The 18,094-nt window shown below is 48.0% G+C and overlaps 1 protein-coding gene across 2 annotated transcripts in view; it reads left to right on the forward strand.

Annotated features, from left to right (window-relative positions):
• Window positions 1-18,094, forward strand: part of RALY (RALY heterogeneous nuclear ribonucleoprotein) — a 506,407-nt gene that overhangs the window by 146,026 nt on the left and 342,287 nt on the right. The window contains exon 2 of one of the 2 annotated variants that reach the window (XM_073555402.1): window positions 15,408-15,479. The exons of the other annotated variant lie outside the window; for it this stretch is intronic. The gene's annotated coding sequence lies outside the window, so the exon portion shown is untranslated. The remainder of the gene's footprint in view (window positions 1-15,407; window positions 15,480-18,094) is intronic. 2 annotated transcript variants of the gene reach the window in all.

Below are 18,094 nucleotides of genomic sequence, written 5' to 3' on the forward strand. Positions count from 1 at the left end.
GCACTAAACTTTTTCAGCATGCACAAGAGACAAATGCATTCTGACTAGTGATGAGCTAGTATACTTGTTGCTCGGGTTTTCCCGAGCATGCTCTGGTGTCCTCCGAGTATTTTGGCGTGATCGGAGATTTAGTTTTTGTCGTCTCAGCTGCATGATTTGTGGCTGCTGGACAGGCTAAATACATGAATGTTTGTTAGGGAATTCCCACATGTATTCAGCCTGTGCAGCAGGCTATGGGGTATGGGGTAGCGCCCAACAGACGTATATTTCTCACCCGTATTGTACGGTCTGTGACAATCGCAGCATGCTGCGATTGTCAGCGTACTACGCCCGTAGTACGCTAATGCAAGTCTATGGGTGCGCAAAAAATACGGATTACACACGGACCACACGTGTGACCTGCGAGAAATACGCAGATCTTTTGACAGGTGACAGGAAATGGGCCAATCCATCATCAGGAAGCTTAGACATGCTAATTAGCTCAAAAAGCACTCCAGACATCCAGGAAGTACGCCTCCACGGAGTCCTGCAGCAGCATGGCACCATATTTCCTCAATGTGGAGATGCTGATTGTACTAGTGCAGGAGCGACCGGAAATCTGGGACCAACGTGATGCCCATTATGCCAACTGGGCAAGAAAGGGGGCGTCATGGAGGCGCATATGTCGCCAGATGTTCCACGATTTTGGTGATCGGCCACGTGAGGAGCAGCAGCAAATGAGTAAGTACAACCCAAAAAGTGTTTAAAATTACCTCACATCAAAAAAGGCATTTAGAATCAGGGCCACCCCCCTTCCTGTGCTTGGACTTTTTGCCTCATGAGACGGGTAGATTTTTATGTGACCCATGGTTTTACACTGACATAATTTGGCCCAGGCTACAAGCTCCTCATCCTCCTAGCCAACCAAGTTATTAAGTGTAGTTACTTGATGCCTGAACTATTGTGACCCTGTGTATCTGGCCTGGATGCCCCAATTATATATGCCACCCTGGGTAGAAAGCACACCCTAGAAGGCCACATGCCTAGACTACTGGTAGCAAATTTGACCTAGCAAATGTGTGAAATTGAGAATATTTCCTGTCACATTGCAGTGGAAGATGTGATGAGACGCTGGCGCAGCATCCGCAACCAATACAGGAGGGAATGTCAGCAGCGGGCCAGGAGTGGTGATGCAGGCCACACAAAGCGAAAATATATTTATTATGATCACCTCTCCTTCCTCGCTCCTATTCTGGATCTGAGACCGTAAGTAGATACCTCACACAACATTACACAGATACTTTACAGGGCCAAAAAAATTGATTTATTTTTGGCACTGTTCTATTTCATTAGAGAACTCAGACCAACCTTACGGAGAGAGAAACTTGCTCAGATACCGAGCCCATCATAGATCCTGGGTCTGTAGGGGAAGAGGTGGCTGGCCCATCTTCTCCCCCTCCAAGAAGCATGGGTGAAGATTCCTCTCAGGAAAACCCAGTGCCTGCACCACAAACCACACCACCAGGACCACATCCACAAGCAGGACCGTCTGCTGCTGCAACATCAGCCATACAGGAGGAGCAGGGCAGCATCAGCAGAAGCCCAACTGCCCAGATCCGGGGCTCCTCACAGCCTGCTGGACCAAACCGGCGAGGAAGAAGAAGTCGCCATATCCCTGCCCAAGATACCTGTACCAATGTTGACACAGGGGTACTGAACTATCTGGCTTGAGTCAATAATGATGATGGCGAGGTGGCATACTCACGCAGCCTGGCCCTTTATCTTCGTGCCCTTTCCTGTGAGGTGAGGCTACTTATTCCAGGATGCTTTCAGATCCTGTTTGATGCAAGCACACACACCAGTACCCCATATGAGTTATTTGAATATCTGGAGAGGTGGCAGATTTCACCCAGGAATCTGATGCACCTTAGACACCCCACACACATGCTTGCTCAAGCAGGCTCTGAGGATCCTCAAATATGTGGGTCTACACCTCACCCCCTTCCTCCCCCTACCCAACCTTTCCAACAGCAGCCACATATGTCTGGCTCTAGCCAACCTCACCAATATGGCCACTTGTTCCCACCCAGTGTTGGAGGCTGGTCCCAACCTGGTTGGGGATGACATGGCTATTTTGGTGGGTATGAGACACGGGCCTACCAGCCCCAACAAGAGGCCCCTCTCCAGTATCACTCTGGCCTGTACCAACCACAATCACAGGAGGCAGTACACTACCCACATCATAGGCAACAGTATGCCCCCACACAGAGCGATGGCCAAGTTGGGCAAAGTAGCCAGCAGCAAACACAGGCTGGTCTTCCGCCTTCTCCTCTCCCGACCTACCAAAATTTATAATGTTGCCATTTTGGTATTGCCTAATGGTTTTGTGGTTGTTTTGTTTGTCAGAAAATGTTATTTGTACCCAATTTTCACATCTGCACAAAGGCCAATTTGGCCCATTGCCACATTTATCATACGGCAATAATATGTTTTTGTAAAAAAAAAAAAAAAATAAGGCAAAAGTAAACATTTGTCTACTACATTTTATATCTCTGTCTCAATTCTAAAAAAAGGTGTCAGCATACTAACATATGCTTACCAATGCAATTAAACAGTCATAGAATCATAAGGGGTTTAAATATATATATTTAGACAGACATAAACCAAAAATTAGAACATAGACACAGCATGCTCTTGCCAAGAAGTTTCCCCCTCAGGTGACATAAAGTAATTTGTGAAAATATCACGCACTTTGTGCCCAGAGAGCGGTCTACATTGACGGTTGATAGGTGGTCTCACCCTACGCACATTGTCGGACCCACGCACAACACGAGCAGAGGTGAAGTTATGAAGAACCACACAGGCTTTAACAACTTCATTAACATTTTGTTCACTCAGCTGAATGGCAGACTGGAGTACCCACCATTTGGCACAAAGAATGCCAAAGGAACACTCCACCAGTCGCCGAGCACGTGATAGGAGCAAGTTAAAAATTCTGCGCCGGTGGTCCAGGTTGCGCCGGGGATATGGCCTCATGACATTGCGCGTTAACTGAAATGCCTCATCTGCCACAAGGGCATAAGGGACTGATTCTTGAGTGGAGCCTGGTAGCTGGCGTGTTGGTGGTAGATCCAACTGGTTGGTGCGTAGCCGCCGACCCATAATGGAAGTATTGAAGACTCTAGAGCCAACAATACAACAGAAAAGTATTGTTTATACTTGAAGAATTGGGAGCCTGAGTTCGGCGGCTTACGCACCCGGATATGTTTGCCATCAAGGGCCCCAATACAATTAGGAAACTGGCATTCCTCCTCAAAGTCCCTTGATAGCCTCAACCAGTCTTCCATCCTGGGCTCGGGCAAGACGAGTTGATGTAGTCGTGACCATATTTCACTACATGTCGACCTGACTATGCCAGAAATGGTAGATCTTCCAATGAGAAACTCATGGTGGAGGGCGGCATAAGACAGGCCAGTGGACAGGAAGCTGAAGAACAACAGAAATGGAACATTTTAGAATGCACAAATTAACAAAAGACCAGGTACATACATACCAAACTTGTTAGGATTTCAGATCTACTAACACACATATATTTGGTCGCACAATGACTAAGTAATATTCAGTACATATTATACATAACATTCTGGTCTGTAAGTTTAAATATATCTGGAATAAGATGAGGGCATTAAGCAAAAAATACATACTTTGGGCAACACATCATGAACATAGAGAATGTGGTTGTGTAGTACATACCGTATTGTGATTAGAAGTCGCTCCTCTGCAGATATAGCTTTGCGCATCCTTGTGTCCTGAAAGGTTATCCCTGGGCGCACTGTCTCCAAGAGTAGATCAAATTTTGCAAGGCTCATGTGACAGTATTGGTAAAATTTTTCCGGATGCTCTACCACGTGCTTCAACACATATACCACCCTCAGCACACATTTCACCACACATACACCAACCTCGCCACATAAAAGTCGAAAGACAAAAGTCGCCACTCAAAACTCGCCATGCTGTCCCAGAGCTGTTTAAAAGATGAAAAATGAGCTGTGATTGGTTGCTATCAGCAACAATTTTCTTTGTAGACAGTTGTGGTAACTGAGGCCTATTATTCTTATCATTTCTATGGTGTTATCGTCCTTCTGTAAAGCTGGAAATAACACAATTTATTACCGTGCCAACACAGACCACCCTCTGACACAGACTGCAGGGGGAGCCCAGTATCACACAGGATAGGATTAGATACAAGGCTCAGCAGTCAGTATCACACAGGATAGGATTAGATACACAGCTCAGCAGTCAGTATCACACAGGAGAGGATTAGACACATGGCTCAGCAGACAATATCACACAAGATAGGATTAGATACACAGCTCAGCAGTCAGTATCACACAGGATAGGATTAGATACACAGCTCAGCAGTCAGTATCACACAGGATAGGATTAGATACACAGCTCAACAGTCAGTATCACACAGGATAGGAACAGATACACGGCTCAGCAGACAGTATCAGACAGGATAGGATTAGATACACAGCTCAGCAGACAGTATCACACAGAATAGGATTAGATACACGGCTCAGCAGTCAGTATCACACAGGCCAGGATTAGCCAGTTGGTTACTATGCCCAGGCATCGCCGGGCTCTTCAGCTAGTTTTTATCTAAAACCACATAACATCCTGTGAAGGGAGAGTTTAAACCAAGCAATTACAACATGCCATGTCATAAATGTCTATTCATTCCAGGCGTATCCTTACATAGGGCAGCATGATAACTCTGTGCTTAGCTTTGCAGCTCTGGGGTCCTGGGTTCAAATCCCACCAATGTCAACATTATCAAGGAGTTTGTATGTTCTCCCAATGTTTGTGGGTTCTCCAGTTTCCTCCCATACTGTTATGGGGTTTAGATTGTGAGTCCTAATGGGGAAATGGGGACGGTGATGTCTGTAAAGCGCTGGGGAATTAATGGAGCTATATAAGTATGTAAAATATATAAATACATCAGGTGAGATGTGGCCACATCCCAACCTATACAACTTTCTACTGAAGTGTATGGAGAATGCTGCAGCACAGAACTGGTTAATGGAGGTCAGGTTGCATTTGCCTTTGTTGGATTCCCAAAATCAATTTTATAAGTCGTCCCAGGCACCACAGTCTGACTCTGGTAGGGCAGAAAGTAAAGAACATTCGAAATGTTTTAAATTGTTGGTAAATATAATGTACGTATTACTTGTGATTGGGTGTGAAGTGGAGAGGAGTAGGTTCTTTGGATGTGAAACGGAGAGGAACAGTAAGTTTCTGGCTCCCCCAGTGCTGATGTAGGGTACATCTGGAAGAAAAATGTATTATCCGACTGGATAATGTCATTGCCTAGTAGCCCCCAAATGTTGAACCTTAGTTTATATCCCTGTATAGGGAATTAGATTGAACTTTAGAATTAATTTTAGACCAATCAAAATACATAAGATCCATCATAATCCATTAAAAAATATGTTGTAAACTGCAGCTTACTTTATCTTCTTTGTTCGTACGCACAAATCAATAGACGCCTACATCTCAAGGAAGTATTTCCAATAACATTTTATTAAAGAATTGCTGTTTCTTTGAAGTTGCTTCAATAGTATATTCTGTGTAACAAAAAGAATTCACATAACACCTACCTGTAACCTCAGAATTCCCGAAAAACCTAGAACAAGTACAAGTTGCCACCTACACCTCTATAGTATCTTTACCAGGATGAATTCTTTCTCTAACCTAACAGTATAGTGAATGCAAGGAATGTTGTCTGCTAGTAACTTGAATAGGTTCCCCCACATTATGCTCCCCAGTGTAGGTAGGCCCTGGGGGATGTGTTCAGTAGCTTGTTATACCTCTGTCCCAGAGGAGGAACGATTCACTGGATGGGTTCTAACTCTAATGTCAGATCAGATGCAACTTGTCAGACAAGTGCCAGAGGCCTCTCTGTGATGCTGAAAGCTGCTTATGCTGATCGGACAGAAATAGGCAATGTATGAACCATAATTGTGTGACTACGTCTGTGTCGGATTTGTCTGCACTTTTAGAGCTACGGTTAGATACACATTCTTACACGAATGGAGAACAGGTTATGTTCTCCAGGAAATTTGTGGCCCGATGTTTGGTGGTGATTGTGACTGAAGGTCCTGACTCTTCTGCGATGATTACCCATGATCAAGAATGCTGTGTTGATCAATATTCACTTACTCTACACAGTAACTTACGTAAACTAATCAGAAGCACTAAATGATTGACGAGTTGATAAACATTTATCCATCGGTGGTCACTTAAAGCACCACTCCGGCGTATTTTTAATTCTAGTGCTGGAGTGGTGCTTCTAATCCAAGGTGACTGCCCATAGTCTTATACTTACCAGCCTCCGTCGTCACCTCCTGTTGCCGGTCTCATCAGTCTCCAGCAGTTTGTGACCTGCCAGATCACTCCAATGTTTCCTGGGTTGAGCCAGAGTTTACTTTTCAATGCAAGTCTATGAGAGGCTCGTTCTGGCTTTCATAGACTTACACTAAGAGCTTGTGACCATTACTTATGACTTCCAGACAGTTAGAAGTTGCGGTCGCAAGATGGCAGTGCAGCACCTAAACAGGGCCAATAGAAGGTGAACACTACAGGTAGGTAAGACTACGGTCAGTGGCCTTAGATTAAAAGCACTTCTCCAGCGCTTTAAAAAAACCTGCTGGAGTGGTGCTTTTAATACCCTGCTTACACAGGAAGATCACAGTGAACGATGTGTGCTGAACGATCTGTAATAGATAATTAATTGCTTATAGGATGCCATTTTTTTTCGGCAGAGCTAGCCCTGTCTGCACAGCCGAGAATGATGATCTTTTGTACGGCAAAGATTTCACCCAGTGAACGAGCCTCTTTATTCTGAATGATCATTGAGAAATAAGCATATTTAAGGCAAATCTGTCACTAGAATTTTGCCATCTAATCTGAAAGCAGTGTAGTATAAAAACGCTAATCCCAGCAATGTGTCGCTTATTGATCTGCTTCTTGTAGTTTTGATAAAATCACTGTTATATCAGCAGGAGATTATCACTAGTGGATTAGTAAACCTGATGACATGAACGCCTCCATATTTATGAGCTCTGTATAACACCACCACCTTCACTGATTGGCAGCTTTCTGCCTATGCACTGTGTCCCCAAAAAGCCACCAATCAGTGGTGGAGGCGGGGCTATCTCAGCATTAGCGAACTGCAAGATCAACAGCAGATAAAACAGTGATTTAATCAAAACTACAGCAAGCAGCCCAGTAAGTGATACATTGCTGGAATCAGGGTCTCTGCTCTTATATCATGCTGCTCTCAGATGGTATATCAAAGACTTGGTGACAAACTCCCTTTAAGAACACTCATTCACGATAATCGTTAAATGTAAATGCACCATAAGGCTTAAAGGAGTTGTCTGGGCTTACCACTAGAGTGTACGGTCACTCTATGTGACTACAGACTTGTGAATCCTTGCATTGCTTACAGCATGCTCTGTGAGGATTCACAAGTCTACAGTCACGTAGCGTGACAACAGACTTTTATGACAAGCCCGGGCAACACCTTTCAAGATCTATTTGGTGATATGGATGATATTCCCTTTCCTACTCCTTGTTTGCCTGATCTATAGCATTCCTGATATTTTGGTGTCTCTTCCAATGCCTTTCTTCTGATCATGACAATGACATTGTCTACATAGAGTGATCTTTCAATAGTGCATTCTCATCAAGGTTGACAGCATCACCTTTAAAATGCAAATATTGTAATGCTTTAGAATTATGAAATTATGGTAAGGATGTGGAGTGTGAAGCAAACACTCAGAGTCATAATGTGAAGTCCATTACAGTCTTGTGTGTGTGATCCATTTTTTCCTTGTACACCATTCATACTCTACATGCTGTTTGTGTTCAGCTATGAGAAAACCTGTGTGGTAATAGCAGATACGCAGGATGCAGTGACGAGACACGAGACAGATATGACTTTAAACGTTAACTTTTATGCTTAAATGCCGTTAGGGCTATTGTTACGCAACCAACAGAATAACAGTAGTTGTCCTCGCAGGGAACCAATACACATAAAGAAGGATTGGGAGAACACGACTAATCCGGCAAAGACCGGTCACTATATGACCGCGGAATGGCCCACTATGGGTCCTTAGTCACTATGTATCACTTATCTGTCCTGACGTCCCTCGGCATCCTGTTCCACAGTGTGTCTGCGTCGCAGCCACTGGGCCCAGCCACTAAAGATCTGGCGTAGTTTTCAGGCGATCCGATGCCCAGGAGGAGCAGGGCACAACAGGCCCACGGAGAGTTCTTTGGCGGGATGTCCCGCAGTGGAGGCAGCGGGATACTGCCTGGGAGTGGGAGAGTGGAAGCCGCAACTCCCTGACAGGGACTGACAGCGGCGGTGATAAGTGGCGGTTGATAGGCCACAGGCGCAGTCTGAGGCCGCACTGGAGGATCCGCAGCGGGCACAGACCCAGTCTCTACTGCAGACTGGAGCGGGGCAGTGGCAGCTGCGGGCGGCAAAGAAGGGCTCACCGCCGCGGTCGGGAGTGAAGCGGCGGTGGCTGCGGGCAGCAGCGAGGAGGCCACAGACACGAGCTGGAGTGAGGCGGCGTCAGCCGCGGACGACTGCGAGTAGGCCGCAGCCGAGAGCTGGAGTGAGGTAAGGTAAGCTCGGCGCCGTCGCCCTGCGGTCCACTGAGAGTCTCCCTCCTGTCGCAGTCCTCCGCTCTGGTAGTTGCTTGTGCCTCTCACTCTCTGGCCCTCCCCAAGTCTCCACCTCCTTCTCCCTCGTTCTGCTGACTCACACAGTCTGGCCCTCTCCACCCCTCTTCTCTGGACTCCTCCCCCAACTGCCCTGTCAGTCTCAGCAGTCCATCCCCTAGATCTGCTCCCTGGAAACAGATACCCCAGGAACCTGGAAGACGGTCCCCTCGGTTCCGGCCCGGGTACTTAGCGGAGGTCTCTCCTCCTACACTCCCCCATCCTGTATGCTCGCCAGGAGTGGGTTCGGGTTGCACGGGATCGTTGGATGTACAGGGCCACAACATATTACGGTGCACAGTATGAGTGGGAAGTGCCCCATCCCTTTCACGTCGTATCTCGTACACAGGCCCATCGGGGCTTATTCGGCGCAATACTCGGTAAGGACTCTCTTCCCTTCGGGGTTCTAGCTTGTTCTGGGTGCGCTGGTCTAGTACGAGTACTCGATCCCCAGTCTGAAAGTCGATGGGTGGAGGTAGAGTCCCCCCTGGGTGCTCTAGGTCCTGGAGTTTTGTCTGGACGATGCAGTGAAGGGTCTGTAGCCGGTGTCGGTGGTTTCGGACCCATGATGACACTCCAGACCAGGGTTGGGGTTCCTCCGGGTTTAGTTCCACCTCCGTGATCCCTTTGCCTTCTCGCCCGAATAGCAGTGAGTAGGGGGTATAGCCGGTAACTCGGTGCACCCGGTTGTTATAGACCCACACTAGTTCAGGGACATACTCCGGCTAGCGGGCCTTCTGGTCACCCCTCCAGGGTACGCAACATTTGAATTAGTGTCCGATTAAAGCGCTCGCAGGCCCCGTTTCCCTGTGGGTGATATGGTGTGGTCCGAGATTTATTGATACCATAGAGACGATGTACTGTAGCTCCTCCATGACCTTCCCCAGGAAGCATGCTCCCTGATCTGAATGTATCCGTTGAGGGCAGCTGTACACTTGGATAAATTTCTTGCAGATTGCATAGGCGGCTGACTCCGCAGTTTGATCTTGGGTGGGGGTTACCACGGCAAATTTGGTGAAGTGATCCACCATGACGAGACCATGCCCCTGGTATGCAGGGCACATGGTCACATGGTCCACCGTCAAGAGCTTGAGGGGTGCTGATGTCACTATCGTTTGCACTGGGGCCCATTGTGTGGGTGGTTTAGCTAGTTCGCATAGGCGGCAGGCCCGGCAAGTTTCTTTCACAGCAGCGTGCAAGCACGGATGGTAAACTATCTGCTGCAATCATTGCAAGGTTTTCTGGACTCCGAAGTGAGCCCTCTTTTTGTGGGCTTCCCATGCCAGTTCACTGAGTTGGGCTCTGGGCACGACTACCTGCCAAGTTGTTGCAGACGTCGCCCGTGATACTGTCTTGCGATACAACAGTCCTTTCTTGATGACTAGTTTCTCCCATTGGCGTAGCATCAGCAACATATCCTGAGACAAAGTCTGTCTCTGGGCGTTGGTGGGTAGTCTGCCTGTGGTCACCCATCAGCGTAGGAGCCCAATTTCTTCATCTTCTTGCTGAGGTTCGATCCATCTGTCACGTGATTGCTCCAGCACCTTGGGGGTCCTTCTTGCTTGGCAGCTGTGAGCACGGCGGCTGTGAGGGCATACGGTGTCTCTTCTCCTTCCAATTCATTGTCTCGACTTTTCCCTGGCATTGTGTGTCGGATCCTGGAGAGGGCATCCGTGTGCACATTTTCTGCTCCTCTTTTGTAGATGATCTTGTAGTTGAACATGGCCATCCGGGCCACCCATCGCTGCTCCAGAGCCCCCAATTTGGCATTTTCCAAGTGGGTCAGCGGGTTGTTGTCGATCCGCACAACCACTTTGGAGCCCGCCAGGTACTCTGCGAACCGCTCCATCATGGCCCACACTAACGAGAGGAGCTCGAGCTTAAAGGAACTGTAATTGTCAGGATTTAGCTCGGAGTCATGAAGTGATCGGCTGCCATACGCGATCACTCTCTCCCGGCCGTCCTGAACTTGTGACAATACAGCCTCTAGCCCATGGAGGCTCCTGTCGGTGTGTAATATGAACGGTTGCGAGAAATCCGCATAAGCTAACACTGGGGCACCCGAGAGCGCAGCCTTAAGGTCTTGGAAGGCCTCTTCTTGCGGTTGTTTCCACTGGATTTTCTGTCCATTCACCCCGGCAGGAGCCCCCTTTAGCAGGTCCTGCAGGGCTCAGGCTCGGCATGCAAAATTCTTTACGAAGCGATGGTAATATCCAGCCAGCCCCAGGAAGGCCCGCACGTCTTTTATTGTCTCGGGGGTAGGCCATCCTTGAATGGCAGCAACCTTTTCCAGGAATGGTCTAACACCCTCAGTAGAGACGACATGCCCCAGATATTCCATCTGGGTGTGAAACAGGTGGCATTTCCGGGGCTTCAACTTCAACTCATACTTCTGCAGCCGGCCGAGAACCTGCTCCAACCGCCGCAGGTGGTCCTCAAACGTGGCGGCATAGATGACTATGTCGTCCAGGTATATCAGCGTGGCCTCGAAGTTGAGATCCCCCAGACACCGCTCCATCAGCCGCTGAAAGGCCCCGGGGCATTGGCCAGCCTGAACGGCATTCGGTTGAACTCAAACAGTCCCATAGGAAGAAAGAACGCTGTCTTAGTCCTGTCATCTTCCGACATCGGCACCTGCCAATACCCGCTGGCCAGATCTAATGTTGAAAAGTACTTCGCCTTCCCCAAGGTGGACAGGGATTCTTCTATACGAGGCAACGGGTACGAGTCTTTGATGGTACAGGCAATCAGCTTTCTACAGTCCACGCAGAACCGCAGGGTGCCATCCTTTTTGTGGACCAACATGATGGGAGCCGCTCAGGGGCTCTGGCTCTCTCGTATGACCCCCTTCTGCAGCATTTGGGCCAGTAAAGTTTTTACCTCCTGGCATAGTTGTGGGGTAATTTGTCTGTATCATTCCCGTCTGGGGGCCGATCCTGCCGTGGGAATTCCGTGCGTGATGACTGTGGTGCATCCAAAATCATCCTCATGACTAGCGAATACCCTGTGATACTGTCCTAGTAGTGTTTCGACCTGGAGAAGTTGGGCGGGAGCCAGGCCAGAGAGTTCAGCCCGCATTCTTTCCAGGATGTTTCGGCCCTTTCCCTGAGTCGAGGACTCAGCAGCCTGCAGAGTTTGAATAGTCACTGCCCAAGGATCCTCGGGTTGCACCTTCAATTGGACCGTAGGGGATGGCAGCACCTCTTCCAACGGCCTCACCAGCTTGGCCATCTCGACCCGGGGCCTTAAGACGATGTCTTGGTCTTCTAGGTTGACACAGCGCACCAGGACGGTCCCTCTCCGCATAGTGGCCAGGGAGCGGGCCACCAGTATGCCAGGAGGCAGGCGTTCCAAGTAGCATGGCTCCACCTGCATCTCCACGCCCTTCAAAGGCACTGGGGCCCGAAAGGGCAGGGCCACCACTGTCTGCCCGGGGGGCAGTATGAGTGAGGGAGCCACTGGCGCAATGACTTTGCCCAGTGCCTCACCCTCCTGGCAGTCTTGGAGAACTCACGCCTCCTGCACCAACTGCTGGAAGACCTGCCCTTGAGGCGTGTTGTGGGAACCCCACTGGTTCAGAGTCTCTTGCGTGGGTTCATTGAGGAGTAAATTGCCAAACTCCCGCAGGATGTTCATGCCCAGGATAACTGGATGTTTGTCATTGGTTTCTCCATGAGTCAGGACCACTCCCCAGCGTCCGAGGGATTTGCCACATAGTGTCATCTGCACCCAAACTACCCCGGCGAAAGGGATCGGTAATTGATTGGTGGCTACCAGTTTTATCATGGGTTCCCACTGGAGTCTCACTGCCTCAGGGAAATGCTGCCGAAAGTAAGTTCCAGGCATGGTCGTTACTTGTGACCCCGTGTCCACTAGGCACCGTAACGGCACGGCCCCCGACTTCTGCCCATACCACTGGACACTTTGCGACCAGATCTTCGGGACTTCCACCACCCCATGTCGTGGCTTCTGGCTCCGAGCGGCGTCCCTCCAGCACGGGGCCCTCTAGTTAATGGCAGCCGGGGTGGGTGCCTCCACGCCGCAGACACTCTTGTGCGAAGTGGCCCAGCTCCCTGCACTCATAGCACTGAGGCTGTGAGGGCCAGCCGCTCTGAGCATTGCGAGGCCCCCAGGGCCCGGAATTGAAATTAGGCCACCCAGACGTGACCTGGGTTCTTCTCTTCACTTTGGCCAACTCGCCCCTGATGTTCTTCAGCTCTTGTTTCATCTCTTCTATCCATTGGGGCTCCCCGACAGCAGTCACAGCGGCCTCCACACTCCGGACCTTCCCCACGGGGACCATTATTCCCTGCTCCTGCTCTAGTGCACGCGCCTGACTCACCACCTCAGAGAAAGCTAAATGTGGGTTCACTTGGACCTGCTTCTGTAGTGCCTGCTTTATCAACGGGTCTCGGAGTCCAGTCACTAACAAGTCGCGTAAGGTAATGTTAATGGGTCCTACCCCTACGCCGTCCTTCCGCTCGATGGCCGTGTATAACCCTTGGAGGATTTTCATATACTGGGTGATAGTCTCCCCCTCTCCCTGCATTTGACTGAACCGGGTCCTCAACTCTCCCACATCTGTCGGATTCCCATGGGTCTCTTCCAGTACCCGCAAGACCCTAGCAAAGGTGTTGCAGTGTCCCAGGAGTCTTCAACATTATTGAATCCCGGGCCTCCCCCTCTAGTGCCATGAGAGCTACCTTGGCTTCCAGGTCAGGGGTCATCGGATGCATTCGGAAGAGGCCTCGCATTCGCTCTGCCCAGCTCCACAGCATGGTGTTGGAGCCGGAGAACCTGGGCAGGTTGTTTAGCATAGCCCCCAGAGAAATGCTGGACAGGGGTCCCTGGTTGCTTGCTGTGTCTATGGCCCCGCTCTGGCCTGGGGTGCCACTGTCTGCGCTCGGATGCTGCATCCTGCCGACTAAGCCAAATGTGGTAATAGCAGGTATGCAGGATGCAGTGACGAGACACAAGACAGATATGACTTTAAACGTTAACTTTTATAGATAAATGCCGTTAGGGCTATTGCTACGCAACCAACAGAATAACAGTAGTTGTCCTCGCAGGGAACCAGTACACATAAAGAAGGATTGGGAGAACACGACTAATCCGGCAAAGACCGGTCACTATATGGCCGCGGAATGGCCGACTACGGGTCCTTAGTCACTATGTATCACTTATCCGTCCTGACGTCCCTCGGCGTCCTGTTCCATGGTGTGTCTGCATCGCAGCCACTGGGCCCTGCCACTGAAGATCTGACGTTGTCTTCGGGAGTTCCAACGCCCAGGAGGAGCAGGGGCACAACAGGCCCACGGAGTTATTTGGCAGGATGTCCCCCAGTGGAGGTAGAGGGATACCGCCTGGGAGTGGGAGAGTGGAGGCCGCAACTCCCTGACAGGGACTGGCAGCGGCGGTGATAAGTGGCGGTTGATAGGCCACAGGCGCAGTCTGAAGCCGCACTGGAGGATCCACAGCAGCGAGGAGGCCGCAGACGCAAGCTGGAGTGAGGCAGCAGTCTTCTTTGGTCGGTACGCTCGGCACCGTCTCCCTGCGGTCCACCGAGAGTCTCCCTCCTGTCGCAGTCCTCCTCTCCGGTAGCTCGAGGCTCTCACTCTCTGGCCCTCCCCAAGTCTCCACCTCCTTCTCCCTTGTTCTGCTGACTCATACAGTCCGGCCCTCTCCACCCCTCTGCTCTGGACTCCTCCCCCAACTGCCCTGTTAGTCTCAGCAGTCCATCCCCTAGTTCTGCTCCCTGGAAACAGATACCCCAGGAACCTGGAAGACGGTCCCCTCGGTTCTGGCCCGGGTACTCGGCGAAGGCCTCTCCTCCTACACCTGCATGAAGCTCAGTATTACGAGACAAAACATTTTTGTGTAATACTAAGTCAAACCAGGTATCCAAATCTTCTAAAAGGCGCCATGTCATTTTCAATAAAACATCCCTGAAAAACAGAATGCATGTGTACTAGAGAAGGTCCCTATTGCTGCTATGGAGCACCAAACTCAGGTTGGCCTTATACCTCTCTTCCGAGAGAAATAAGAACCTGAGCAGAACATCTCCTCTTCATATAGGCAACATTAACTAGAAAAGTGTGGAAACATTCAAAGATACCCTTCTGTCCATGGGGTATATATGAAAAGGAGGTGGAAGATGATCAAGAGTCTGGTCTTCTTATCTAAAGAACTGGAACGAGTTGAACTAGCATCAGGAAAAAGGAACAGTTTAGACTTTTGCTATGGGCAGATCTTTTTGAATCTCTTCTACATATTCCTTACGCTGCACACATGGCCTGAATATAGAAAGGGCTTGAGGGACAACCTGCTACGTCATATAACACTTTTGGGACCTGGAAGGCCTCCACACCTCTTTTAGATGTCTACTGTATTCAATGATCCTAACCAGCTGAGAAGAGTTGAGAGTTTTACCCTGACCTCTTTGATGATAGAGGACACAATGGCTAGAAATAATAATAATAATACACATACATACAATGTACCTGTCTCTCACTGAATGCTGCTGCTTTAGTAATATAATAAGAAAAAAAAAAAATCAGACCAAAAGATATTTTCCTGGTTCCTCTTAAGAACTCCTTTTTTCTAAAAAGGTATTTTTTTTCTTCTATCTACAGGTGTCGTAAGAAATCTGCCGTGTGTTCAGATCAAACATTTTCCTGCATTTGTTAGCAGACAATCCACACCAGGTAAGAATGAGCATATGGCATATTCCATTCACTGTCAGAAGTAGCCTTTGCCTAGGGCGATGCAGATTTCATAAAAGTGGTAACGTCGCCAAATTTGTCATTATCAGCAACATACTGCTGTCCCTAAAGCTTCTTCTACTTTGTGGAGCTAAATAACGGACAAGACCCCAACCCCGTAGGGTTTACTAGCATAGATTGGAAAATAAGAGTGTTATGGACCAGTATATATGCGCATCCTAGTTGCTTCATGATTCATTGTAAGTCATAAATCAGGTTCCTTATGAGGAGAAATTAAGCGTGTGGCATGAAAAACAGGCATCAAATCAAGTGACGGCTGTGTCAGGGAGCATTGCATTTGGGTTTGGTTGCTCATTAATCAAGATTCAATGTCCCCAGGTAATTGCCAGATGCTCATATAATTCAATCATTCAAGTTTGTAAATCCATCTGCACTCAATAGAAACAAACATATCAGTAACATGTATCACACAACATATGATGCAGAATTACAGAATAGCATAAATAAGTCTTTTAGGGGTAGCCATATAACTGGGAGAATTGATGTAACTACCAGATTAGCAGTAATGGCAGCTGCTTTGGGCTAAACAACCAATAGCGCCCATTTCCACTCAGACAAAAGGTGAATAAATGGTGAAATACAAGTAAGGCGGCATGACAAATGTAATATTGTCCCATCTGATGTTTTGTTATAAAGTCTCATGGTTACCCCTATACGGATTACTACATTTGCTGCTTTAATTTTTGTATTGTTCCAATTCTGGGACATCATGTGCAAATTAAACCTGTGACATAATTTTTGTGTAATTCCTGAGTTGTAACATAACTGAGTAGATCATCCCTGGACTGTAAGCCAACAATCTGATATCACTGTGTGCATTGTCGTTATACTGTGATATCACTGTGCACATGAACTTAATCTTACTCCATCACTCTGCATTATCCCTGTAATGTGCCATCATTGTGTGCATTATCCCTGTAATGTGACATCACTATGTGCCTTATCCCTGTAATTGGATGGAGATGTCTGTGAACAGCAATTTCCAAGTCTTGTCACAGATTCTCAATGGGATTTACATCTGGACTGTGACTGGGCCATTCACACACATGAATATGCTTTGATCTAAACCACTCCATTTTAGGTTTTCTTCCAGAATTGTCCTGTATTTAGCTTCAGCCAGGACACCGCCTTCCACATGCTAGCTGTATTCCCTACATGGCTTTTTGTAAACTGCTAATGAGACTTCTTATAGCTTGCATTTAAAATGGCTTTCTTCTTGCCACTCTTCAATAAAGGCCAAATTTGTGGAGTATACAATGAAGAGCTGTTCCGTGGAAAGATTCTCCCACCTGAGCTGTGGATCTCTGCAACTCATCCCGAGTAACCATGGACCCCTTGGTTGCTTTTTTAATTTTTGCTCTCTTTGCTTGGCATAATAGTTCAGATGGACGGCCATGTCTTCGTAAGTTCGCAGTTGGGGCATACTCTTTTCATTTTTGGATGATGGATTGAATAGTGCTTTGTGAGATGTTAAGAGCTTGGGCTATTTTTTATAACGTAACCCTTTCATGATGCTGAGTGAGCCCTAATGTTCTCCAACAAACCTCTGAGGCCTTCACAGAACAGCTGTAGATATACTGAGAATCAATTACACACAGGTGGGCTCAATTTACTAATTATGTGACTTCTTCAGGCAATTGGTCACTCGGGATTTTTAAGGTGTATCAGACTGCATAGGTTTCAATACAAATTTTTAGGAATTTACTTGAATAAAATATCCAGAAAAAAAATGAATCTCAAGACCTTGGAAGGTTGTACTAGGCATACATCCAGCTAAAAACAAAAGCATGTGACACGATTCTGTTGTCGGGTGTCCCAGGACCAGGGGCTCCTTCCCTATCACTAACGCTAGGGGTCACCCAAGCTCGCCCTGTTTCCCGGATCACTGCGGATTGTGAAGTCGCTGGGGCCACGTACCTTGCCTTAGCTCCCGAATCTGCCCTCAGTCTGTACCCTTTCCCCACCCAGGGAAGAGAGGAGTAGTAGTGTTCCATAATACACCAACCATACTAACAAGGTAATACGAACAGAGATAATGAAAAATATCAAACATACAAATATACTCACACATACACAGAGGTATACACTGTGAAGTGGAGGATGGGGTAAAACCAAAGTAGAAGAAGGGGAATTAGCACGCACCCAAAACATAGCAACAGTCACAGATAAATCCATCAAATGCCTCCTCGAATAACAATCACCAACCAGCAAACTTTAGCCATGCAGCAAAAGCTACTCTGACAATGAGTGCTTGCCAGGGCCAAGATTATATAGGAGATAGGAGTGGTTAACAGTGCACAGCTGAGAGCCTTAATGCAGGAAAGCTTCCAGGAGATCTTAACTAAGCAGATTAACCCCTGCACAGCTAAAATAAACCTGCACCATTTAATATGAAAGTGAAGTGCTGCTAATCAGTGCAGGAGTAGGACGCTGTGGTCTTTTGGCTCCTCTCTGTTGCGGTAAACCAGTGACAGCATCACTGCGTTCCTGAATCCCAGGTTCATTAAAGCTGTGTTCAGTCTTATCAGATGAAAAAA

The sequence above is a fragment of the Dendrobates tinctorius genome, unplaced genomic scaffold, assembly GCF_039654945.1.
Source record: "Dendrobates tinctorius isolate UK_male_01 unplaced genomic scaffold, ASM3965494v1 ptg000223l, whole genome shotgun sequence".
NCBI classification, from domain to species: domain Eukaryota; kingdom Metazoa; phylum Chordata; class Amphibia; order Anura; family Dendrobatidae; genus Dendrobates; species Dendrobates tinctorius.